Source organism: Leuresthes tenuis, unplaced genomic scaffold (assembly GCF_036924035.1).
Source record: "Leuresthes tenuis unplaced genomic scaffold, fLeuTen1.0.hap1 SCAF_129, whole genome shotgun sequence".
Taxonomy (NCBI): Eukaryota; Metazoa; Chordata; class Actinopteri; order Atheriniformes; family Atherinopsidae; genus Leuresthes; species Leuresthes tenuis.
In genome coordinates this window covers 97,977-125,852 of record NW_027325483.1, presented here as the reverse complement: position 1 = coordinate 125,852, position 27,876 = coordinate 97,977, and the positions used below count along the sequence as shown (strand labels likewise).

The following is a 27,876-nucleotide window of genomic DNA, read 5'->3' as shown; positions in this document are numbered from 1 at the left end:
TGATGTATTACTTTTCCTTCAGAACTCACAGATGTCTCTCACTCACACGATCACACTCATAAATAAATTCTCTGCACTTTGTGACTACTCTATCAACTGGTCTAAGACCACAGTTCTGCCCATTAACTGTAGGGTCCAGAATATACCTGCGATCACTTTACAGTCAGGAAATATTAGATATTTAGGCATAAACATTTCCTCCAGGCTCTCAGAGCTAACAAAGCTAAATTATGTGCAATTATTAAAGAGAATAGAGGACGAGCTCTCTCGTTGGAAGTCCTTACCTATATCACTTATGGGGAGAGTTACAACCATTAAAATGATGATACTACCAAAAGTTAACTATTTGTTCTCAATGATCCCCATAAAACCATCTGCTACTTGGTTTAAGTCACTAGATTCATGCATCTCCAAATTTCTGTGGAAAAACAAAACCACCACGTATTAGTTTAAAAACCCTACAGAAGACCAAGGACAGTGGTGGATTAGATTTACCTCATTTTCAGCACTATTCCTTAGCCAATAGGTTACAATATATATCAAAATGGTTTAAACCTTGTTGTTGTCACAGTTCCCAGAGACGTTGTAATCGTTGAGGATTCTATATTCACCCCCTCATTAGAGGCACGTGTTGCAGATTGATGACACTGAATCTTCTTCTCTGTTCATTGCTGGCATCATTCCCAGCATCGTAAGTGTTTGTGGCATTGTTAGCCTCTTCTTTTGGATCTTGATATCGAGCATCCTTTTGTATTTCTGGTTTGTCAGTCCTCTCTCTTCGTTCACCGGAGTCTTCGTCTCTTTGTCCTTGAGTTTGGTGATTTTTTCTTTTTTTGATGCCTTGACACAGTGTGACAGGTGATACCACGTGGGAGATCCTTTAACTTGGACTGCTGTCCCTGTGCTGCGAAATGGCTGTGGTGCTCAAATGGTCTCTCCTTCATCATATACACAGTTATTTATACATCACCTTCCACCATGAAGCGTTGTCCCTTTTTGTTTCTCTCTTTGTTCTTAAAATGCTGTTATGCATGTCTAAACCAATCCATTAAATTAGATCATTTTGGCAGTAAAGCGATCTACAATGTGCTTGGTCGCAAAGCTGCTCATCTGTGGTAAACAGCTCTTCAGAAAGGCATTCTTCAATTGATTTCACTAATTTTATGTAATAATTTTGTGATTTCCTACAAAACTACACTTCTTCTCCCATCTGTCTGAGTATTTAATATTGTCTGGGTCCCGTTAAAACATGTATTTTTCCCATCTAATTCCTTGTTTGCTTTAAAACAAGTATTCCCCATTTTCTATCCCTTCAGTAACCAACCGGTTTGTATGGAGTACACTGGAGCAACTTGACTGATCAGTAAAACACTGCTTTGTTGTCACCGCAAGGCTTCCCCCGTCGGTTGTTTCACTGAGACACTACTGAGTAACTACAACTCAACACAGTTTATACACATAACATTCATATACATACTAACAAACAAACAAACAATTATTTATCGCAATTTTCTCATCTCTGTTTGAACGTACACCCAGGTAAATATTCCTTTAGTCTTGTCATACCGACTATGGACCCATTCATTGTTTAACTTCACTGTTTTGCAAATCCTAATTGAATATTACACATTGACATTGAACTTTACTGGATAAGCAGGTCTTCGTTGCATTCAGCAGCCTATATGTGAGCATCTATGTGTAAGCTGTTCTTCTTTGCATTTATCAGCAGCAAGCAATTCTTCATTGCACATGCATATGAAAATAGTACAACAATTCCAATGCGTTAGCGAAACCTTCTATATCATGTCCATCATGATGCTGGGAATAGAACCTCTTTCCCAGAATAGTTCATTACTCAACTGATCATAACTCCGCAATGAGCACATTTCAAAGTATCATTCCTCTACATGTATTCAAAAATCTATGTGTAAATGTTTAATATTTCTTATATTTGTTGATGTCATTCTGTGTGCATGTGGCCTAAACCCAATCTCTGTGTGGCAATTTTAATTTAAACAAGTTGAACTCTGCCTCTGATAATTTAAAAAAGGTGTGTACCAATATCAACCTTTCTCAGGTAATTACTGATCCTACAAAAGCAATCTTAAGAGATCCTTCAAGGTTGTCCCTGATTGGCTCAATCTTAACAAATCAAAGGTAGAAAATCCGCAGTATCTGAACTTGGTGTTAGTTATCACTGCTCAATAGCCTGTATCAGAATTGCAAAAATGAAAACATTAGGTCCACGCTTGGTATCCAGATCCTGAAACATCTCCATGAGCAGGATTTTTTTTTAACTGATCTGTTGAATAGTTATACTCATGACACTGTTAAAATCCCAGATGAAGATCTAGCACTTGACCATTTTTGTAAATCTTCTAATTCCATAGTTGATAAACACGCCCCTTTTAAAAAGTATAGAACTTAGAACATGTCTAGTCCCTGGCTTTCGTCAGAACTGTCTTCTTTACTTAAAAAATAAATAAACCTTGGATGCTAGCTGGGCATATGAGGGACCCGGGTCATTGCCTTGCTTTTAGGAAGCTTAGAAATAAAGGTACAGCAGAAATAAGAAAGGCCAAGTCTGATCATTATCTAAATTTGATTCCCAGAGCTTACTCAGATTTCAGAAAAGTCTGTCCTACTGCTCCTGTTTTTAATTAGACTTCTATGCCTTCGCAGTCGCAGCTTTGTCACTCCTTTTAAGCTTATTGTATGTTCTAAATGTTGTTTTAATCGTGTCTTCAAAAGTTTTTTGTTTTTTCTGTCTCAGCTATTGTATATGAGATTATTTTCTCCATTTATCTCCAAGTTTAAATAAATGTTATTACTAGTGTGGCACTTTCTATGTCAAGGGGACAGTGGTGGTACTCTGTATGGTTATTTTAGTCACACCCTATGTTCTCATGTTAGCCGTTGTTTTCTTCACTGAGGTTGAGATGAACCCCCTCCTGTTGAGAGAATTCCCCTTTGTAGTCAGACTTTTGCCTCAGAAAACAGTGGTGGGTAAATAATCTTTCCCTACTTCTGAAGGTCGTGGTACAATGTGATAAGTGAATCCAAGAAGTCCTTCAGCTGCTGTGGGTGATGTAAGTAGTACCTGAAATGGACCTTCCCCCCATTGGGCTGGACCAGTTCTTTTTCTTTATCACTTTGATGATGATCCAGTCCCCGGGTTTTACTGTCTTCAGAGATTCCTTCACCGGTTCACCTGGAACAGACTAAACAGAAGAGATCTCTCTACTTGTTAATATTTGTATACTGCTAAGGTTTCTTCTCTTTTTCTTTTTTTCTTCATCATGTCAGTTGATGACTGTGTTTTGACTGTGGGAGTACAAATGGTCTTCCATACCTTTTCTCAAATGGAGTTCATCTTGTGCTAGTTGGAGGATGCATTTTTAGGATGGTAAACAGTAAACCCAATATTTCCCATTTCTTCCATGATTTTTTTCAGTCTTGACTTAATTATTCCATTGTGTCTCTCCACGAAACCTGCTGATTGTGGATGATATGCACAGTCGTTTCTAAGGTCTATTTTAAGTTCTTTGCCATCAGTGAGATGACGTTGTTTACACAGTGTGTCAAATTATCACTGAAGATCTTTTCAGGAATTTCAAATCTAGAAATGATTTATTTTACCCGTGCTTTTGCTACTGAGAGTGCATCGGCTTGTGCACATGGAAATATTTCAGTCCATTTGGTAAAAACCTCTGTTGTCACTGAGCAGAATCGTTTCCCTTAACATTAATTTAGTTCAATGAAATCGACACAATAATGAAATAATGAAATCCAAACAAATATGTTGAAAAAGATACACTGGCTTAGGGAATTATCTTCGTTTTGGTCTTAGATTTCCCTGTTGATTGTATTTTGCACATATTTGACCTGCTAGACAAAACTTTATTCATTTACTTATTCTAAAAAGAAATTATTTTAGACCTGGAACGATCCATCTTTTATTTTTTATGGAACTCCAAATGGGAAAGGTTGAGGAGGGAAGTACTGAAGAAGCCAAAAGTGAAGGGAGGGAAAGCAGTACCAGATCTGTATTTGTTTTTAGGAAGTCTCTTTACCTCTGTCCAATTAAAGTGTGCAATTAACCCATCCAAAAACCCAGCGGCAGCTGCAATGGCAAGATTATGGATGGGGGCCTACATGAGAAGATTACGACTTTTACCATCAGACCTGAAAGTACCTGTGTCTTTTAATCTAACAAAAAGTTATGCTTTTATAAAGACATTTTTAAACCATTTTAATTTAGAACAAGAAGATGTACAAGTTTTAACGTGCCATCGATCTTTGCTCTCTGTTGTGCAGGAGCAGGCCCCAGTGAGTCCAATGCGTGGGCTCACTCTTGGCGAGCCCTCAACAGTTTGGCGCAGTGTGAACCTTTCAGCTCTTCTGAACAGACTTTGGGATTTGTCATGGATGGTGGCTCACGAGATTCTCCCAGTCAGGTCATGCACTCCAGGGGTATGTCGGCGACGGCCACCTGCCCCCGTCCAGGTTGTGGCGCGCCTGAGACGGTGAGGCATTTCTTCTGGGAGTGCAGTGCTGCTGTGGACTTGTGGGCAACAGCCGACTCCTTAAATTTCCCGTACTTACCAGCAAGAGAGGTCCTGTCAGCACAACTGGTGCTTTATGGGGTGAGTCAAAATCAGAACCTCAGGAAAGAGGAATTTGTCAAAAGGTGGCTCACCCTGGCCGCCATCAAAGACGCCATATGGACCTCAAGAAACTTGCTGGTAAGAAGGCACAAGCAGATTCCCCCCGTGGCTGTGATCCAGATGGCAGTAGCAACAGCCCAAGAGGCTGCAGGCCAAGGACGCAGCCACAAAGAAGCATCGCCTCTGTGCTCACTCGGACGAAGGAGCCGGAGTCAGACGAAAAAAAGGTCCAAGCAATAGCAGAAGGCAGAGAAGCAATAACTGTCCACTGGTTCATGTCCGAGGGCCCTTCCTGGCACAATGCGCACTTGTAGCGGTGTTCTTTTTATGGCCATAGGTGGCCAGAGTGTCACTTTGCACCTTCGCCCACCCGCTGCACTGAGCACTCTTCAGCCCTTAAATGGCATAACTTTGCACTCCCGCACGCTCCAGCGAGCACCATTCAAGCAACATCGGCACAGTCGCAACAAGTAAGGCAACTCTACTCAGAGAAGTCACTCTGCACAGTAACAAGATTTCTTTTTCACAGACAGAAAGGGCTTCACCCGCAAAGGTAAAGCCTGCCAAAATTAGAAACAACTCATTAGTGCTGCTCTCCACGGAAGTGTTTAGTAAAAGGCGAAAGACTTGTACGTTATGAAGAGAAACCAGAGTACGATTATCCATCACTGCGGGAGCAGGGCATCAGGCTAGTTGGCATAGCCACGTTCCCCATGGTGAGCTTTGCTTGGTTGAGACGCTTGCTCCCCCCCCTTGCTCCTCGGCTGACCAAGTAGGAACAATCGGGCCCTATTCGATGGCTGCCTTGTCTTTTACTCTGTGCAAAAGACAAGGCAGCCACAAACACCACGGGAACACCGTATTGAGGCTTTGTTCTGACCGCTCATTCGGTGTCGCGTTTCTTTCAAGCAATTCTCCCGGTTAGCCCGCAATCGGCTCGCTCCCAGAGTCGTGTTAAAGTCCACTTCGCATTCATTCTCTTTTCTCAGCAGATTAAAAGAAAGTTTCATCTTGGGCTCCCTGAAACTTCCATCCTGCACCGCTGTTTGCTTTTGCACAAGAGCAGAGAAGAGCGCACCGTTCCCAGTGGCACAGCAGTACCGGGTCGATGCTTGGAGTGAACGGAGCAAGCTCCTTTTTCAACTCCTATTGCTAAAAATCCATTTAATATGTAGTCCTCGTATAGAGGACATATCAGATATTAAACTGAGTCTTTATGGTGTTATTTCACCCATTAACACTTAAGGTACCTCATACAGTGGCTGTGATATGGTTACTAAACAAAATATCTTTACCAGACATCTCTCCTACATAACTGTTCTTCTTTCACAGCCACACCTTGTTGTCGAGAGATGTGCTACACTTAATCCATCCACACTGCTACCTACCCCACAGATGGAAAGCCTCATGATTGCATGTCAGAAATACCCATCAGTGTTTTACCCAGGCCAGACTTAACTGATACAACGTTGTACTTTGTAGAATGAGAAAAAACTTCTTCAGCAATAAGCATCTCTCGACATATGACGAAATACAGATTTTGCTATAAAATTAATTCCTTCTATCAGCCTGACTTAAAACCATTTGTCCTCCTTATTTATCCACTTCAAATCGAGTTTGAACAATTAAAAAAATTTTGTAGTTTGAGAAAGAACAACTTAATCTTCAGCAATCAGTATAAAAAGAAGGTAAGAAAAGGTGCAAATGCCAACCATACATCACTAAAAGTTGGAGCGGAAGTATTCGGCTGCAAGTAGGTGTGAATGTCCGACCATAATTTGTAAAAAGCTGATGAGAAAGGGTGAGAATGCCCGACTATACACCATGAAATGCGGAAGCGGAGGTGTTTGGCTGCAAGAAGGTGTGAACGCCCGACCAAAGTTTCTAAAAAGTAGTTAAGAAAAGGTTCGAATATCCATCCAAACATAATCATAAGCGGGAGCAGAGCTGTTCGACTGTAAGTAGGTGTGAATGTCAGATCATAATTTGCAAAAAGCTGATGAGAAAGGGTGAGAATGCCCGACTATACATCATCAAATGCGGGAGCGGAGTTGTTCGGCTGTGAGTAGGTGTGAATCTCCGACCATAATTGCTGAAAAATGTATTATAAAAGGTAAGAATGCCGGTCGATACATCATCAAAAGCGGGAGAGGTGGTGTTCGGCTGCAAGTAGGTGGGAATGTCCAGCCATAATTACTCACAAATGGGTAAGAAAAGGTAGTATTGCCAGACCATACATGATCAAAACAGGGAGCGGAGGTGGTTCAGCTGCAAAAAGGTGTGAATGTTCGACTAAAGTTTGTAAAAAGCGGGTAAGATAAGGTGCGAATGCCCGACAATGTATGATCAAAAGAGGGAGTGGAGGTGTTCAGCTGCAAGAAGGTCTGAATGTCCTTCAATAATTGCTAGAGAAAATTAAAGAAATTTTTCGAAAATCAACCCGCACATGATCATAAGCATTAGTGGAGGTGTTCAGCTGCAAGAAGGTTTGAATGTCCGAGCATAGTTTGTAAAAAGCGGGTAAGAAAAGGTGCCAATGCCCGAACATACACCATCAAAAGAGGGAGCGGAGGTGTTCCGCTGTAAGAAGGTGTGAATGTCCGACCATAGTTGGTAAAAAGCGGGTAAGAAAAGGTTAAAATACCCGACTGTACACAATTAAAAGAGGGAGCGGAGTTGTTCAGCTAAGAGAAGGTGTGAAAGTCCGACCATGGTTTGTAAAAAGTGGGTAAGAAAAGGTTCGTATGCCCGAATATAAACCATCAAAAGCGGAAGCGGAGGTGTTCGGCTGCAAGAAGGTGTGAACGTCCGACCAAAGGTTGTAAAAAGCAGTTAAGAAAAGGTTCGAATATCCAACCAAACATAATCAAAAGCGGGAGCAGAGCTGTTCGACTGCAAGTAGGTGTGAATGTCAGATCATAAATTGCAAAAAGCTGATGAGAAAAGGTGAGAATTCCTGACTATACACCATCAAATGCGGGAGCGGAGTTGTTCGGCTGTGAGTAGGTGTGAATCTCCGACCATAATTGTTGAAAAATGTGTTAGAAAAGGTAAGAATGCCGGTCCATCCATCATCAAAAGCGAGAGAGGTGGTGTTCGGCTGCAAGTAGGTGTGAATGTCCAGCCATAATTACTCACAAACGGGTGAGAAAAGGTAGTATTGCCAGACCATACATGATCAAAACAGGGAAGCGGAGGTGGTTCAGCTGCAAGAAGGTGTGAATGTCCAACTAAAGTTCAAATATATTAACAAAAGCGGGAGGAGAGGTCTACGGATGAGAGTGGTTGAGAATTTCCAACCATAATCTATGAAATGCGTTAAAAAAAAGTGGGTGTGAATATCCCACCATACAAGTATGGTGGAGAGGAAGCTGTGAATGGCCGACCATAGTTTGCAAAAAACGGGTAAGAAAAGGTTCGAATGCCCGAACATACACCATCAAAAGAGGGAGCGGAGGTGTTCCGCTGTAAGAAAGTGTGAATGTTCGACCATAGTTGGTAAAAAGCGGGTAAGAAAAGGTAACAAAGCCTTTCAGAGATGTTCGGCTGGTATTTATCAATGTCTAGATAGATTTCAACAAAAAACAACGTTGTATTTCGCAGTAAAAGAAAGAGCTGAACCATCTCCGCTCCCTGTTTTGATTATCTATGGTCTGGCAATACTAACTTTTCTTACCCGTTTGTGAGTAATTATGGCTGGACATTCACACCTACTTGCAGTCTAACAGCTCTGCTCCCTCTTTTGATGGTGTATGTTCGGGCATTCAAACCTTTTCTTACCCGTTTTTTACAAACTATGCTCGGACATTCAAACCTTCTTATAGCCGAACACATCCACTCCTGCTTTTGATGATTTATGGTTGGGCATAAGAACCTACTTGTTGCCCGCTTTTCATTAATTATGGGTGGACATTCAGACCTTGTCGCAGCCAAACACCTCCGCTCCCTGTTTTTATCATGTATGGTTGGACATTTGCACCTTTTCTCATCCGCTTTTTGCAAACTATGGTCGGCCATTCACAGCTTCCTCTCCACCATACTTGTATGGTGGGATATTCACACCCACTTAAATCCGAAGACCTCCGGCCCCACTTTTGTTTATATTTAGTCGGTCATTCGCACCTTACCCGCTTATGGCAAACTATGACCTTCTTGCAGCCAAACACCTCTGATCTCGCTTTTGATGATGTAAGGTTGGGCATTCAGACCTTGCTTCACCTGCTTTTCACCAAATATAGTCGGACATTCACACCTTCTTGCAGCCGAACACTTCCGCTCCACCTTTTAGTGTTCCATCACACCTTTTTTTTAACCGCATTTCATAGATTATGGTTGGAAATTCTCAACCACTCTCATCCGAAGACCTCTCCTCCCGCTTTTGTTAATATATTTGAACTTTAGTCGGACATTCACATCTTCTTGCAGCTGAACCACCTCCGCTTCCCTGTTTTGATCATGTATGGTCTTGCAATACTACCTTTTCTTACCCGTTTGTGAGTAATTATGGCTGGACATTCACACCTACTTGCAGCCGAACACCACCTCTCTCGCTTTTGATGATGGATGGACCGGCATTCTTACCTTTTATAACACATTTTTCAGCAATCATGGTCGGAGATTCACACCTACTCACAGCCGAACAACTCCGCTCCCGCATTTGATGGTGTATAGTCGGGCATTCTCACCCTTTCTCATCAGCTTTTTGCAAATTATGATCTGACATTCACAACTACTTGCAGTTGAACAGCTCTGCTCCCGCTTTTGATTATGTTTGGTTGGATATTCGCAACTTTTCTTAACTGCTTTTTACAAACTTTGGTTGGACGTTCACACCTTCTTGTAGCCAAACACATCCACTCCTGCTTTTGATGGTGTAAATTCGGGCATACGAACCTTTTCTTACCCGCTTTTTACAAACCATGGTCGGACTTTCACACATTCTCTTAGCTGAACAACTCCGCTCCCTCTTTTGATTGTGTACAGTCGGGTATTTTAACCTTTTCTTACCCGCTTTTTACCAACTATGGTCGGACATTCACACCTTCTTACAGCGGAACACCTCCGCTGCCTCTTTTGATGGTGTATGTTCGGGCATTGGCACCTTTTCTTACCCGCTTTTTACAAACTATGCTCGGACATTCAAACCTTCTTGCAGCTGAACACCTCCACTCCTGCTTATGATCATGTGCGGTTTGATTTTCGAAAATTTTCTTTCATGTTTTCTAGCAATTATCGATGGACATTCAGACCTTCTTGCAGCTGAACACCTCCGCTCCCGCTATTGATTGTGTACAGTCGGGTATTTTAACCTTTTCTTACCCGCTTTTTACCAACTATGGTCGGACATTCACACATTCGGACATTACAGCGGAACACCTCCGCTCCCTCTTTTGATGGTGTATGTTCGGGCATTCCCACCTTTTTTTTAACCATTTTTCAGGAATTATTGGTGGACATTCACACCTTCTTACATCGGAACACCTCCGCTCCCTCATTTAATGGTATATGTTCGGGTATTCGAACCTTTTCTTACCCGCTGTTTACAAACTATGGTCGGACATTCAAACCTTATGTAGCCGAACACATCCACTCCTGCTTTTGATGATGTATGTTTGGGCATTCGAACCTACTTGTTGCCCGCTTTTCATTAATTATGGGTGGACATTCACACCTTGTCGCAGCCAAACACCTCCGCTCCCTGTTTTAATCATGTATGGTTTGACATTTGCACCTTTTCTCACACGCTTTTTACTATTGTCGGCCATTCACAGCTTCCTCTCCACCATACTTGTATGGTGGGATATTCACACCCACTTGCATCCGAAGACCTCCGCCCCCATTTTTGTTGATATTTAGTCGGTCATTCGCACCTTACCCGCTTTTGGCAAACTATGGCCTTCTTGCAGCCAAACACCTCTGATCTCGCTTTTGATGATGTAAGGTTGGGCATTCAGATCTTGCTTCACCTGCTTTTCACCAAATATAGTCGGACATTCACACCTTCTTACAGCCGAACACTTCCGCTCCACCTTTTAGTGTTCTATCACACTTTTTTTCCCCCCGCATTTTATAGATTATGGATGGAAATTCTCAACCACTCTCATCCGAAGACCTCTCCTCCCGCTTTTGTTAATATATTTGAACTTTAGTCGGACATTCACACCTATTTGCAGCCGAACACCACCTCTCTCGCTTTTGATGATGTATGGACCGGCATTCTTACCTTTTCTAACACATTTTTCAGCAATTATGGTCGGAGATTCACACCTACTCACAGCGGAACAACTCCGCTCCCGCATTTGATGGTGTATAGTCGGGCATTCTCACCCTTTCTCATCAGCTTTTTGCAAATTATGATCTGACATTCACACCTACTTGCAGTTGAACAGCTCTGCTCCCGCTTTTGATTATGTTTGGTTGGATATTCTCACCTTTTCTTAACTGCTTTTTACAAACTTTGGTTGGACGTTCACACCTTCTTGTAGCCGAACACATCCACTCCTGCTTTTGATGATGTATGGTTGGGCATTCGCACTTTTTTTTTACCCATTTTTCAGGAATTATGGGTGGACATTCACACCTTCTTGCAGCTGAACACCTCCTCTCCTACTTATGATCATGTGCGGTTTGATTTTCGAAAATTTTCTTTCATGTTCTCTAGCAATTATTGATGGACATTCAGACCTTCTTGCAGCTGAACACCTCCACTCCCTCTTTTGATCATACATTGTCGGGCATTCGCACCTTGTCATACCGGCTTTTTACAAACTTTAGTCGAACATTCACACCTTTTTGCAGCTGAACCACCTCCGCTCCCTGTTTTGATCATTTATGGTCTGGCAATACTACCTTTTCTTACCCGTTTGTGAGTAATTTTGGCTGGACATTCACAGCTTCTTGCAGCCGAACACCTCTTCTCCCGCTTTTGATGATGAATGGTCCGGCATTCTTACCTTTTCTAACACATTTTTCAGCAATTATTGTCGGTCATTCACACCCTTTCCCATCAGCTTTTTGCAAATTATGATCTGACATTCACACCTACTTGCAGTCGAACACCCTTGCTCCCGCTTTTGATTATGTTTGGTTGGATATTCGAACCTTTTCTTAACTGCGTTTTACAAACTTTGGTCGGACGTTCACACCTTCTTGCAGCCGAACACCTCCGCTTCCGCTTTTGATGGTGTATATTCGGGCATACGAACCTTTTCTTACCCGCTTTTTACAAACCATGGTCGGACTTTCACACATTCTCTTAGCTGAACAACTCCGCTCCCTCTTTTGATTGTGTACAGTCGGGTATTTTAACCTTTTCTTACCCGCTTTTTACCAACTATGGTCGGACATTCACACCTTCTTACAGCGGAACACCTCCGCTGCCTCTTTTGATGGTGTATGTTCGGGCATTGGCACCTTTTCTTACCCGCTTTTTACAAACTATGCTCGGACATTCAAACCTTCTTGCAGCTGAACACCTCCACTCCTGCTTATGATCATGTGCGGTTTGATTTTCGAAAATTTTCTTTCATGTTTTCTAGCAATTATCGATGGACATTCAGACCTTCTTGCAGCTGAACACCTCCGCTCCCGCTATTGATTGTGTACAGTCGGGTATTTTAACCTTTTCTTACCCGCTTTTTACCAACTATGGTCGGACATTCACACATTCGGACATTACAGCGGAACACCTCCGCTCCCTCTTTTGATGGTGTATGTTCGGGCATTCCCACCTTTTTTTTAACCATTTTTCAGGAATTATTGGTGGACATTCACACCTTCTTACATCGGAACACCTCCGCTCCCTCATTTAATGGTATATGTTCGGGTATTCGAACCTTTTCTTACCCGCTGTTTACAAACTATGGTCGGACATTCAAACCTTATGTAGCCGAACACATCCACTCCTGCTTTTGATGATGTATGTTTGGGCATTCGAACCTACTTGTTGCCCGCTTTTCATTAATTATGGGTGGACATTCACACCTTGTCGCAGCCAAACACCTCCGCTCCCTGTTTTAATCATGTATGGTTTGACATTTGCACCTTTTCTCACACGCTTTTTACTATTGTCGGCCATTCACAGCTTCCTCTCCACCATACTTGTATGGTGGGATATTCACACCCACTTGCATCCGAAGACCTCCGCCCCCCTTTTTGTTGATATTTAGTCGGTCATTCGCACCTTACCCGCTTTTGGCAAACTATGGCCTTCTTGCAGCCAAACACCTCTGATCTCGCTTTTGATGATGTAAGGTTGGGCATTCAGATCTTGCTTCACCTGCTTTTCACCAAATATAGTCGGACATTCACACCTTCTTACAGCCGAACACTTCCGCTCCACCTTTTAGTGTTCTATCACACTTTTTTTCCCCCCGCATTTTATAGATTATGGATGGAAATTCTCAACCACTCTCATCCGAAGACCTCTCCTCCCGCTTTTGTTAATATATTTGAATTTTAGTCGGACATTCACACCTATTTGCAGCCGAACACCACCTCTCTCGCTTTTGATGATGTATGGACCGGCATTCTTACCTTTTCTAACACATTTTTCAGCAATTATGGTCGGAGATTCACACCTACTCACAGCGGAACAACTCCGCTCCCGCATTTGATGGTGTATAGTCGGGCATTCTCACCCTTTCTCATCAGCTTTTTGCAAATTATGATCTGACATTCACACCTACTTGCAGCTCTGCTCCCGCTTTTGATTATGTTTGGTTGGATATTCTCACCTTTTCTTAACTGCTTTTTACATACTTTGGTTGGACGTTCACACCTTCTTGTAGCCGAACACATCCACTCCTGCTTTTGATGATGTATGGTTGGGCATTCGCACTTTTTTTTTTACCCATTTTTCAGGAATTATGGGTGGACATTCACACCTTCTTGCAGCTGAACACCTCCTCTCCTACTTATGATCATGTGCGGTTTGATTTTCGAAAATTTTCTTTCATGTTCTCTAGCAATTATTGATGGACATTCAGACCTTCTTGCAGCTGAACACCTCCACTCCCTCTTTTGATCATACATTGTCGGGCATTCGCACCTTGTCATACCGGCTTTTTACAAACTTTAGTCGAACATTCACACCTTTTTGCAGCTGAACAACTCCGCTCCCTGTTTTGATCATTTATGGTCTGGCAATACTACCTTTTCTTACCCGTTTGTGAGTAATTTTGGCTGGACATTCACAGCTTCTTGCAGCCGAACACCTCTTCTCCCGCTTTTGATGATGAATGGTCCGGCATTCTTACCTTTTCTAACACATTTTTCAGCAATTATTGTCGGTCATTCACACCCTTTCCCATCAGCTTTTTGCAAATTATGATCTGACATTCACACCTACTTGCAGTCGAACACCCTTGCTCCCGCTTTTGATTATGTTTGGTTGGATATTCGAACCTTTTCTTAACTGCGTTTTACAAACTTTGGTCGGACGTTCACACCTTCTTGCAGCCGAACACCTCCGCTTCCGCTTTTGATGGTGTATATTCGGGCATTCAAACCTTTTCTTACCCGCTTTTTACAAACCATGGTCAGACTTTCACACCTTCTTTTAGCCGAAAAACTCCGCTCCCGCTATTGATTGTGTACAGTCGGATATTTTAACCTTTTCTTACCCGCTTTTTACCAACTACGGTCAGACCTTCACACCTTACAGCGGAACACCTCCACTCCCTCTTTTGATGGTGTATGTTCAGGCATTTGAACCTTTTCTTACCCGCTTTTTACAAACTATGGTCGGGCATTCAAACCTTCTTGTAGCCGAACACATCAACTCCTGCTTTTGATCATGTATGGTTGGACATTCGCACCTTTTCTCACCCGCTTTTTCTCATAGACTATTCTACCATCAACAACTTGGAAACCATAATCGACTCTCTAGATGCAGAAAAAGCATTTGATGGAGTGAACTGGAAATTTTTATTCGCAACATTAAACAAATTCGGGTTTGTGTCACACTTCATAAACTGGATAAGGATATTATATAGCTCCCCAAATGCAAGTGTCAGGACAAATGATCAAACTTCTCCAAGCTTCAGTCTGCAGAGAGGTACAAGACAGGGTTACCAACTTTCTCCCTCACTTTTTGCTATTTTCATCAAACCTTTAGCAGCTGCTATAAGACAAGATAGAAATATTAAAGGCATCCAACCCCAAAATATTGAGCATAAAATAAGTCTTTATGCTGATGATGTATTACTTTTCCTTCAGAACTCACAGACGTCTCTCACTCACACGATCACACTCATAAATAAATTCTCTGCACTTTGTGACTACTCTATCAACTGGTCTAAGACCACAGTTCTGCCCATTAACTGTAGGGTCCAGAATATACCTGCGATCACTTTACAGTCAGGAAATATTAGATATTTAGGCATAAACATTTCCTCCAGGCTCTCAGAGCTAACAAAGCTAAATTATGTGCAATTATTAAAGAGAATAGAGGACGAGCTCTCTCGTTGGAAGTCCTTACCTATATCACTTATGGGGAGAGTTACAACCATTAAAATGATGATACTACCAAAAGTTAACTATTTGTTCTCAATGATCCCCATAAAACCATCTGCTACTTGGTTTAAGTCACTAGATTCATGCATCTCCAAATTTCTGTGGAAAAACAAACCCTTAGTTTAAAAACCCTACAGAAGACCAAGGACAGTGGTGGATTAGATTGACCTCATTTTCAGCACTATTCCTTAGCCAATAGGTTACAATATATATCAAAATGGTTTAAACCTTGTTGTTGTCACAGTTCCCAGAGACGTTGTAATCGTTGAGGATTCTATATTCACCCCCTCATTAGAGGCACGTGTTGCAGATTGATGACACTGAATCTTCTTCTCTGTTCATTGCTGGCATCATTCCCAGCATCGTAAGTGTTCGTGGCATTGTTAGCCTCTTCTGTTGGATCTTGATATCGAGCATCCTTTTGTATTTCTGGTTTGTCAGTCCTCTCTCTTTGTTCACCGGAGTCTTTGTCTCTTTGTCCTTGAGTTTGGTGATTTTTTCTTCTTTTGATGCCTTGACACAGTGTGACAGGTGATACCACGTGGGAGATCCTTTAACTTGGACTGCTGTCCCTGTGCTGCGAAATGGCTGTGGTGCTCAAATGGTCTCTCCTTCATCATATACACAGTTATTTATACATCACCTTCCACCATGAAGCGTTGTCCCTTTTTGTTTCTCTCTTTGTTCTTAAAATGCTGTTATGCATGTCTAAACCAATCCATTAAATTAGATAATTTTGGCAGTAAAGCGATCTACAATGTGCTTGGTCGCAAAGCTGCTCATCTGTGGTAAACAGCTCTTCAGAAAGGCATTCTTCAATTGATTTCACTAATTTTATGTAATAATTTTGTGATTTCCTACAAAACTACACTTCTTCTCCCATCTGTCTGAGTATTTAATATTGTCTGGGTCCCGTTAAAACATGTATTTTTCCCATCTAATTCCTTGTTTGCTTTAAAACAAGTATTCCCCATTTTCTATCCCTTCAGTAACCAACCGGTTTGTATGGAGTACACTGGAGAAACTTGACTGATCAGTAAAACACTGCTTTTGTTGTCACCGCAAGGCTTCCCCCGTCGGTTGTTTCACTGAGACACTACTGAGTAACTACAACTCAACACAGTTTATACACATAACATTCATATACATACTAACAAACAAACAAACAATTATTTATCGCAATTTTCTCATCTCTGTTTGAACGTACACCCAGGTAAATATTCCTTTAGTCTTGTCATACCGACTATGGACCCATTCATTGTTTAACTTCACTGTTTTGCAAATCCTAATTGAATATTACACATTGACATTGAACTTTACTGGATAAGCAGGTCTTCATTGCATTCAGCAGCCTATATGTGAGCATCTATGTGTAAGCTGTTCTTCTTTGCATTTATCAGCAGCAAGCAATTCTTCATTGCACATGCATATGAAAATAGTACAACAATTCCAATGCGTTAGCGAAACCTTCTATATCAGGAGTGTCCATCATGATGCTGGGAATAGAACCTCTTTCCCAGAATAGTTCATTACTCAACTGATCATAACTCCGCAATGAGCACATTTCAAAGTATCATTTATCTACATGTATTCAAAAATCTATGTGTAAATGTTTAATATTTCTTATATTTGTTGATGTCATTCTGTGTGCATGTGGCCTAAACCCAATCTCTGTGTGGCAATTTTAATTTAAACAAGTTGAACTCTGCCTCTGATCATTTAAAAACGGTGTGTACCAATATCAACCTTTCTCAGGTAATTACTGATCCTACAAAACCAATCTTAAGAGATCCTTCAAGGTTGTCCCTGATTGGCTCAATCTTAACAAATCAAAGGTAGAAAATCCGCAGTATCTGAACTTGGTGTTAGTTATCACTGCTCAATAGCCTGTATCAGAATTGCAAAAATGAAAAGATTAGGTCCACGCTTGGTATCCAGATCCTGAAACATCTCCATGAGCAGGATTTTTTTTTAACTGATCTGTTGAATAGTTATACTCATGACACTGTTAAAATCCCAGATGAAGATCTAGCACTTGACCATTTTTGTAAATCTTCTAATTCCATAGTTGATAAACACGCCCCTTTTAAAAAGTATAGAACTTAGAACAGGTCTAGTCCCTGGCTTTCGTCAGAACTGTCTTCTTTACTTAAAAAATAAATAAACCTTGGATGCTAGCTGGGCATATGAGGGACCCGGGTCATTGCCTTGCTTTTAGGAAGCTTAGAAATAAAGGTACAGCAGAAATAAGAAAGGCCAAGTCTGATCATTATCTAAATTTGATTCCCAGAGCTTACTCAGATTTCAGAAAAGTCTGTCCTACTGCTCCTGTTTTTAATTAGACTTCTATGCCTTCGCAGTCGCAGCTTTGTCACTCCTTTTAAGCTTATTGTATGTTCTAAATGTTGTTTTAATCGTGTCTTCAAAAGATTTTTGTTTTTTTTTGTCTCAGCTATTGTATATGAGATTATTTTCTCCATTTATCTCCAAGTTTAAATAAATGTTATTACTAGTGTGGCACTTTCTATGTCAAGGGGACAGTGGTGGTACTCTGTATGGTTATTTTAGTCACACCCTATGTTCTCATGTTAGCCGTTGTTTTCTTCACTGAGGTTGAGATGAACCCCCTCCTGTTGAGAGAATTCCCCTTTGTAGTCAGACTTTTGCCTCAGAAAACAGTGGTGGGTAAATAATCTTTCCCTACTTCTGAAGGTCGTGGTACAATGTGATAAGTGAATCCAAGAAGTCCTTCAGCTGCTGTGGGTGATGTAAGTAGTACCTGAAATGGACCTTCCCCCCATTGGGCTGTACCAGTTCTTTTTCTTTATCACTTTGATGATGATCCAGTCCCCGGGTTTTACTGTCTTCAGAGATTCCTTCACCGGTTCACCTGGAACAGACTAAACAGAAGAGATCTCTCTACTTGTTAATATTTGTATACTGCTAAGGTTTCTTCTCTTTTTCTTTTTTTCTTCATCATGTCAGTTGATGACTGTGTTTTGACTGTGGGAGTACAAATGGTCTTCCATACCTTTTCTCAAATGGAGTTCATCTTGTGCTAGTTGGAGGATGCATTTTTAGGATGGTAAACAGTAAACCCAATATTTCCCATTTCTTCCATGATTTTTTCCAGTCTTGACTTAATTATTCCATTGTGTCTCTCCACGAAACCTGCTGATTGTGGATGATATGCACAGTCGTTTCTAAGGTCTATTTTAAGTTCTTTGCCATCAGTGAGATGACGTTGTTTACACAGTGTGTCAAATTATCACTGAAGATCTTTTCAGGAATTTCAAATCTAGAAATGATTTATTTTACCCGTGCTTTTGCTTCTGAGAGTGCATCGGCTTGTGCCCATGGAAATATTTCAGTCCATTTGGTATAAACCTCTGTTGTCACTGAGCAGAATCGTTTCCCTTAACATTAATTTAGTTCAATGAAATCTACACAATAATGAAATAATGAAATCCAAACAAATATGTTGAAAAAGATACACTGGCTTAGGGAATTATCTTCGTTTTGGTCTTAGATTGCCCTGTTGATTGTATTTTGCACATATTTGACCTGCTAGACAAAACTTTATTCATTTACTTATTCTAAAAAGAAATTATTTTAGACCTGGAACGATCCATCTTTTATTTTTTATGGAACTCCAAATGGGAAAGGTTGAGGAGGGAAGTACTGAAGAAGCCAAAAGTGAAGGGAGGGAAAGCAGTACCAGATCTGTATTTGTTTTTAGGAAGTCTCTTTACCTCTGTCCAATTAAAGTGTGCAATTAACCCATCCAAAAACCCAGCGGCAGCTGCAATGGCAAGATTATGGATGGGGGCCTACATGAGAAGATTACGACTTTTACCATCAGACCTGAAAGTACCTGTGTCTTTTAATCTAACAAAAAGTTATGCTTTTATAAAGACATTTTTAAACCATTTTAATTTAGAACAAGAAGATGTACAAGTTTTAACGTGCCATCGATCTTTGCTCTCTGTTGTGCAGGAGCAGGCCCCAGTGAGTCCAGTGCGTGGGCTCACTCTTGGCGAGCCCTCAACAGTTTGGCGCAGTGTGAACCTTTCAGCTCTTCTGAACAGACTTTGGGATTTGTCATGGATGGTGGCTCACGAGATTCTCCCAGTCAGGTCATGCACTCCAGGGGTATGTCGGCGACGGCCACCTGCCCCCGTCCAGGTTGTGGCGCGCCGACTCCTTAAATTTCCCGTACTTACCAGCAAGAGAGGTCCTGTCAGCACAACTGGTGCTTTATGGGGTGAGTCAAAATCAGAACCTCAGGAAAGAGGAATTTGTCAAAAGGTGGCTCACCTTGGCCGCCATCAAAGACGCCATATGGACCTCAAGAAACTTGCTGGTAAGAAGGCACAAGCAGATTCCCCCCTGGCTGTGATCCAGATGGCAGTAGCAACAGCCCAAGAGGCTGCAGGCCAAGGACGCAGCCACAAAGAAGCATCGCCTCTGTGCTCACTCGGACGAAGGAGCCGGAGTCACACGAAAAAAAGGTCCAAGCAATAGCAGAAGGCAGAGAAGCAATAACTGTCCACTGGTTCACGTCCGAGGGCCCTTCCTGGCACAATGCGCACTTGTAGCGGTGTTCTTTTTATGGCCATAGGTGGCCAGAGTGTCACTTTGCACCTCCGCCCACCCGCTGCACTGAGCACTCTTCAGCCCTTAAATGGCATAACTTTGCACTCGAGCACCATTCAAGCAACATCGGCACAGTCGAAACAAGTAAGCCAACTCTACTCAGAGAAGTCACTCTGCACAGTAACAAGATTTCTTTTTCACAGACAGAAAGGGCTTCACCCGCAAAGGTAAAGCCTGCCAAAATTAGAAACAACTCATTAGTGCTGCTCTCCACGGAAGTGTTTAGTAAAAGGCGAAAGACTTGTACGTTATGAAGAGAAACCAGAGTACGATTATCCATCACTGCGGGAGCAGGGCATCAGGCTAGTTGGCATAGCCACGTTCCCCATGGTGAGCTTTAAAGTCCACTTCGCATTCACTCTCTTTTCTCAGCAGATTAAAAGAAAGTTTCATCTTGGGCTCCCTGAAACTTCCATCCTGCACCGCTGTTTGCTTTTGCACAAGAGCAGAGAAGAGCGCACCGTTCCCAGTGGCACTGCAGTACCGGGTCGATGCTTGGAGTGAACGGAGCAAGCTCCTTTTTCAACTCCTATTGCTAAAAATCCATTTAATATGTAGTCCTCGTATAGAGGACATATCAGATATTAAACTGAGTCTTTATGGTGTTATTTCACCCATTAACACTTAAGGTACCTCATACAGTGGCTGTGATATGGTTACTTAACAAAATATCTTTACCAAACATCTCTCCTACATAACTGTTCTTCTTTCACAGCCACACCTTGTTGTCGAGAGATGTGCTACACTTAATCCATCCACACTGCTACCTACCCCACAGATGGAAAGCCTCATGATTGCATGTCAGAAATAACCATCAGTGTTTTACCCAGGCCAGACTTAACTGATACAACGTTGTACTTTGTAGAATGAGAAAAAACTTCTTCAGCAATAAGCATCTCTCGACATATGACGAAATACAGATTTTGCTATAAAATTAATTCCTTCTATCAGCCTGACTTAAAACCGTTTGTCCTCCTTATTTATCCACTTCAAATCGAGTTTGAACAATTAAAAAAATTTTGTAGTTTGAGAAAGAACAACTTAATCTTCAGCAATCAGTATAAAAAGAAGGTAAGAAAAGGTGCAAATGCCAACCATACATCACTAAAAGGTGGAGCGGAAGTATTCGGCTGCAAGTAGGTGTGAATGTCCGACCATAATTTGTAAAAAGCTGATGAGAAAGGGTGAGAATGCCCGACTATACACCATGAAATGCGGAAGCGGAGGTGTTCGGCTGCAAGAAGGTGTGAACGCCCGACCAAAGTTTCTAAAAAGCAGTTAAGAAAAGGTTTGAATATCCATCCAAACATAATCATAAGCAGGAGCAGAGCTGTTCGACTGTAAGTAGGTGTGAATGTCAGATCATAATTTGCAAAAAGCTGATGAAAAAGGGTGAGAATGCCCGACTATACATCATCAAATGCGGGAGCGGAGTTGTTCGGCTGTGAGTAGGTGTGAATCTCCGACCATAATTGCTGAAAAATGTATTATAAAAGGTAAGAATGCCGGTCCATACATCATCAAAAGCGGGAGAGGTGGTGTTCGGCTGCAAGTAGGTGGGAATGTCCAGCCATAATTACTCACAAATGGGTAAGAAAAGGTAGTATTGCCAGACCATACATGATCAAAACAGGGAGCGGAGGTGGTTCAGCTGCAAAAAGGTGTGAATGTTCGACTAAAGTTTGTAAAAAGCGGGTAAGATAAGGTGCGAATGCCCGACAATGTATGATCAAAAGAGGGAGTGGAGGTGTTCAGCTGCAAGAAGGTCTGAATGTCCTTCAATAATTGCTAGAGAAAATTAAAGAAATTTTTCGAAAATCAAACCGCACGTGATCATAAGCAGGGGTGGAGGTGTTCAGCTGCAAGAAGGTTTGAATGTCCGAGCATAGTTTGTAAAAAGCGGGTAAGAAAAGGTGCCAATGCCCGAACATACACCATCAAAAGAGGCAGCGGAGGTGTTCCGCTGTAAGAAGGTGTGAATGTCCGACCATAGTTGGTAAAAAGCGGGTAAGAAAAGGTTAAAATACCCGACTGTACACAATTAAAAGAGGGAGCGGAGTTGTTCAGCTAAGAGAAGGTGTGAAAGTCCAACCATGGTTTGTAAAAAGCGGGTAAGAAAAGGTTCGTATGCCCGAATATACACCATCAAAAGCGGAAGCGGAGGTGTTCGGCTGCAAGAAGGTGTGAACGTCCGACCAAAGGTTGTAAAAAGCAGTTAAGAAAAGGTTCGAATATCCAACCAAACATAATCAAAAGCGGGAGCAGAGCTGTTCGACTGCAAGTAGGTGTGAATGTCAGATCATAAATTGCAAAAAGCTGATGAGAAAAGGTGAGAATTCCTGACTATACACCATCAAATGCGGGAGCGGAGTTGTTCGGCTGTGAGAAGGTGTGAATCTCCGACCATAATTGTTGAAAAATGTGTTAGAAAAGGTAAGAATGCCGGTCCATCCATCATCAAAAGCGAGAGAGGTGGTGTTCGGCTGCAAGTAAGTGTCCAGCCATAATTACTCACAAACGGGTGAGAAAAGGTAGTATTGCCAGACCATACATGATCAAAAAAGGGAAGCGGAGGTGGTTCAGCTGCAAGAAGATGTGAATGTCCAACTAAAGTTCAAATATATTAACAAAAGCGGGAGGAGAGGTCTACGGATGAGAGTGGTTGAGAATTTCCAACCATAATCTATGAAATGCGGTGAAAAAAAGTGGGTGTGAATATCGCACCATACAAGTATGGTGGAGAGGAAGCTGTGAATGGCCGACCATAGTTTGCAAAAAACGGGTAAGAAAAGGTTCGAATGCCCGAACATACACCATCAAAAGAGGGAGCGGAGGTGTTCGGCTACAAGAAGGTGTGAAAGTCCGACGATGGTTTGTAAAAAGCGGGTAAGAAAACGTTTGAATGCCCGAATATATACCATCAAAAGCAGAAGCGGAGGTGTTCGGCTGCAAGAAGATGTGAATGTCCGACCAAAGTTTTGTAAAAAGCAGTTAAGAAAAGGTTCGAATATCCAACCAAACATAATCAAAAGCGGGAGCAGAGCTGTTCGACTGCAAGTAGGTGTGAATGTCCTCAACGTTTTTCTTTGTTGAAATCGATCTAGACATTGATAAATATGAAGGACAAAGCAGTTTCCACTTGGTTTGAGTGAAGGAATTCATTTTATACATAAAATCCCAAATCATGCAGAACGTATGAAAAGAAGCTTATTCTCGGATTCCTAAACCTCCAGTGTTGCAATTTACTATACTGCAAAATACAACGTTGTTCTTTGTTGAAATCGATTTAGACATAAATAAATATGAAGGACAAAGCAGTTTCCACTTGGTTTGAGTGAAGGAATTCATTTTATACATAAAATCCCAAATCATGCAGAACGTATGAAAAGAAGCTTATTCTCGGATTCCTGATCCTCCAGTGTTGCACTTTCCTATACTGCAAAATCCAATGTTGTTCTTTGTTGAAGTCGATCTAGACATTGATAAATATGAAGGACAAAGGAGTTTCCACTTGGTTTGAGTGAAGGAATTCATTTTATACATAAAATCCCAAATCGTGCAGAACGTATGAAAAGAAGCTTATTCTCGGATTCCTCGTCCTTCAGTGTTGCACTTTCTTCTACTGCAAAATACAATGTTTTTCTTTGTTGAAGTCGATCTAGACATTGATAAATATGAAGTTAAAAGCAATTTTAACATAGTTTGAGTGAAGGAATTCATTTTATATTAAAATCCGAAATCGTGCAGAACTCATGAAAATAACCTTATTCTCGGATTCCTGCGCCTTTTGATTTGTTCTTTCTTTTACTGCACAGTGCAATGTTGTTCTTTGTTTAAATCTATCTAGTCATTGATAAATATGAAGGTAAAAGCCGTTTTAACATAGTTTGAGTGAAGGAATTAATTTTATAGATAAAATCCAAAATCGTGCAGAACTCATGAAAGTAAGCTTATTCTCGGATTCCTGAAACTTTAGATTTGCTCTTTCTTTTACTGCAAAGTCCAGTGTTGTTTTTTTGTTTGAATCTTTCTAAACATTGATCAATATGAAGGACAAAGCAGTTTTAACATAGTTTGAGTGAAGGAATTCATTTTATACATAAAATCCCAAATCATGCAGAACGTATGAAAAGAAGCTTATTCTCGGATTCCTCGTCCTTCAGTGTTGCACTTTCTTCTACTGCAAAATACAATGTTTTTCTTTGTTGAAGTCGATCTAGACATTGATAAATATGAAGGACAAAGCAGTTTTCACTTGGTTTGAGTGAAGGAATTAATTTTATACATAAAATCTCAAATCATGCAGAACGTATGAAAAGAAGCTTATTCTCGGATTCCTGATTCTTCAGTGTTGCTCTTTCTTCTACTGCAAAGAACAACGTTGTTTTTTTGTTTAAATCTTTCTAGACATTGATAAATACCAGCCGAACATCTCTGAAAGGCTTTCTTTCAGAACCAACTCCGCTCCCTGTTTTGATTATCTATGGTCTGGCAATATTAACTTTTCTTTCCCGTTTGTGAGTAATTATGGCTGGACATTCACACCTACTTGCAGTCTAACAGCTCTGCTCCCGCTTTTGATTATGTTTGGTTGGATATTCGAACCTTTTATTAACTGCTTTTTACAAACTTTGGTCGGACGTTCACACCTTCTTGCAGCCGAACACCTCCGCTTCCGCTTTTGATGGTATATATTCGGGCATTCAAACGTTTTCTTACCCGCTTTTTACAAACCATGGTCGGACTTTCACACCTTTTAGTAGCCGAACAATTCCCCCCCTTCTATTGATTGTGTACAGTCGGGTATTTTAACCTTTTCTTACCCGCTTTTTACCAACTATGGTCGGAAAATCACATCGTCTTAGAGCCGAACACCTCCGCTTCCTCTTTTGATAGTGTATGTTCGGGCATTCGAACCTTTTCTTACCCGCTTTTTACAAACTATGGTCGGATATTCAAACCTTCTTGTAGCCGAACACATCCACTAATATTGAACATGTATGTTTGGACATTTGCACCTTTTCTCATCCGCTTTTTACTATTGTCGGCCATTCACAGCTTCCTCTCCACCATACTTGTATGGTGGGATATTCACACCCACTTGCATCCGAAGACCTCCGCCCCCATTTTTGTTGATATTTAGTCGGTCATTCGCACCTTACCCGCTTATGGCAAACTATGGCCTTCTTGCAGCCAAACACCTCTGATCTCGCTTTTGATGATGTAAGGTTGGGCATTCAGACCTTGCTTCACCTGCTTTTCACCAAATATAGTCGGACATTCACACCTTCTTGCAGCCGAACACTTCCGCTCCACCTTTTAGTGTTCTATCACACCTTTTTTTTAACCGCATTTCATAGATTATGGTTGGAAATTCTAAACCACTCTCATCCGAAGACCTCTCCTCCCGCTTTTGTTAATATATTTGAACTTTAGTCGGACATTCACATCTTCTTGCAGCTGAACCACCTCCGCTTCCCTGTTTTGATCATGTATGGTCTGGCAATACTACCTTTTCTTACCCGTTTGTGAGTAATTATGGCTGGACATTCAGACCTACTTGCAGCCGAACACCACCTCTCTCGCTTTTGATGATGTATGGACCGGCATTCTTCTTTATAACACATTTTTCAGCAATTATGGTCGGAGATTCACACCTACTCACAGCCGAACAACTCCGCTCCCGCATTTGATTGTGTATATTCGGGCATTCTCACCCTTTCTCATCAGCTCTTTGCAAATTATGATCTTACATTCACACCTACTTGCAGTCGAACAGCTCTGCTCCCGCTTTTGATTATGTTTGCTTGGATATTCGAACCTTTTCTTAACTGCTTTTTAAAAACTTTGGTTGGACGTTCAAACCTTCTTGTAGCCGAACACATCCACTCCTGCTTTTGATGATGTATGGTTGGGCATTCCCACCTTTTTTTTAACCATTTTTCAGGAATTATTGGTGGACATTCACACCTTTTTACAGCGGAACACCTCCGCTCCCTCATTTAATGGTATATGTTTGGGCATTCGAACCTTTTCTTACCCGCTGTTTACAAACTATGGTCGGACATTCAAACCTTATGTAGCCGAACACATCCACTCCTGCTTTTGATGATGTATGGTTGGGCATTCGAAACTACTTGTTGCCCGCTTTTCATTAATTATGGGTGGATATTCACACCTTGTCGCAGCCAAACACCTCCGCTCCCTGTTTTAATCATGTATGGTTGGACATTTGCACCTTTTCTCACACGCTTTTTACTATTGTCGGCCATTCACAGCTTCCTCTCCACCATACTTGTATGGTGGGATATTCACACCCACTTGCATCCGAAGACCTCCGCCCCCATTTTTGTTGATATTTAGTCGGTCATTCGCACCTTACCCGCTTTTGGCAAACTATGACCTTCTTGCAGCCAAACACCTCTGATCTCGCTTTTGATGATGTATGGGCATTCAGACCTTGCTTCACCTGCTTTTCACCAAATATTGTTGGACATTCACACCTTCTTGCAGCCGAACATTTCCGCTCCACCTTTTAGTGTTCTATCACACCTTTTTTTTCACCGCATTTCATAGATTATGAATGGAAATTCTCAACCACTCTCATCCGAAGACCTCTCCTCCCGCTTTTGTTAATATATTTGAACTTTAGTCGGACATTCACATCTTCTTGCAGCTGAACCACCTCCGCTTCCCTGTTTTGATCATGTATGGTCTGGAAATACTACCTTTTCTTACCCGTTTGTGAGTAATTATGGCTGGACATTCAGACCTACTTGCAGCCGAACACCACCTCTCTCGCTTTTGATGATGTATGGACCGGCATTCTTTCCTTTTATAACACATTTTTCAGCAATCATGGTCGGAGATTCACACCTACTCACAGCCGAACAACTCCGCTCCCGCATTTGATGGTGTATAGTCGGGCATTCTCACCCTTTCTCATCAGCTTTTTGCAAATTATGATCTGACATTCACACCTACTTGCAGTCGAACAGCTCTGCTCCCGCTTTTGATTATGTTTGGTTGGATATTCGGACCTTTTCTTAACTGCTTTTTAGAAACTTTGGTTGGACGTTCACACCTTCTTGTAGCCAAACACATCCACTCCTGCTTTTGATGGTGTATATTCGGGCATACGAACCTTTTCTTACCCGCTTTTTACAAACCATGGTCGGACTTTCACACATTGTCTTAGCTGAACAACTCCGCTCCCTCTTTTGATTGTGTACAGTCGGGTATTTTAATCTTTTCTTACCCGCTTTTTACCAACTATGGTCGGACATTCACACCTTCTTACAGCGGATCACCTCCGCTCCCTCTTTTGATGGTGTATGTTCGGGCATTGGCACCTTGTGTTACCCATTTTTCAGTAATTATGGGTGGACATTCACACCTTCTTACAGCTGAACACCTCCTCTCCCGCTTATGATCATGTGCGGTTTGATATTCGAAAATTTTCTTTCATGTTTTCTAGCAATTATCGATGGACATTCAGACCTTCTTGCAGCTGAACACCTCTGCTCCCTCTTTTGATCATACATTGTCGGGCATTCGCACCTTTTCTTACCCGCTTTTTACAAACCATGGTCGGACTTTCACACCTTTTAGTAGCCGAACAACTCCGCTCCCGCTATTGATTGTGTACAGTCGGGTATTTTAACCTTTTCTTACCAGCTTTTTACCAACTCTGGTCGGAAAATCACACCGTCTTAGAGCCGAACACCTCCGCTCCCTCTTTTGATAGTGTATGTTCGGGCATTCGAACCTTTTCTTACCCGTTTTTTACAAACTATGGTTGGACATTCAAACCTTCTTGTAGCGGAACACATCCACTCCTGCTTTTGATGATGTATGGTTGGGCATTAGAACCTACTTGTTGCCCGCGTTTCATTAATTATGGGTGGACATTCACACCTTGTCGCAACCAAAAACCTCCGCTACCTGTTTTGATCATGTATGGTTGGACATTTGCACCTTTTCTCACCCGCTTTTTGCAAACTATGGTCGGCCAATAACAGCTTCCTCTCCACCATAC

At 41.6% G+C, this 27,876-nt stretch overlaps 4 non-coding genes across 4 annotated transcripts; all 4 read right to left on the bottom strand.

Annotated features, from left to right (window-relative positions):
* Positions 1 to 5,210: 5,210 nt before the first annotated feature.
* Positions 5,211 to 5,323, bottom strand: LOC140287386 (U5 spliceosomal RNA). Its single transcript, XR_011911567.1, has one exon. It is a non-coding gene; the product is annotated as a U5 spliceosomal RNA (small nuclear RNA).
* Positions 5,324 to 5,734: 411 nt separating this feature from the next.
* Positions 5,735 to 5,917, bottom strand: LOC140287373 (U2 spliceosomal RNA). The gene has a single exon (XR_011911555.1). It is a non-coding gene; the product is annotated as a U2 spliceosomal RNA (small nuclear RNA).
* Positions 5,918 to 19,995: 14,078 nt separating this feature from the next.
* LOC140287385 (U5 spliceosomal RNA) lies at positions 19,996 to 20,108 on the bottom strand. The gene has a single exon (XR_011911566.1). It is a non-coding gene; the product is annotated as a U5 spliceosomal RNA (small nuclear RNA).
* Positions 20,109 to 20,288: 180 nt separating this feature from the next.
* LOC140287372 (U2 spliceosomal RNA) lies at positions 20,289 to 20,471 on the bottom strand. Its single transcript, XR_011911554.1, has one exon. It is a non-coding gene; the product is annotated as a U2 spliceosomal RNA (small nuclear RNA).
* Between the last annotated feature and the right edge of the window lie 7,405 nt (positions 20,472 to 27,876).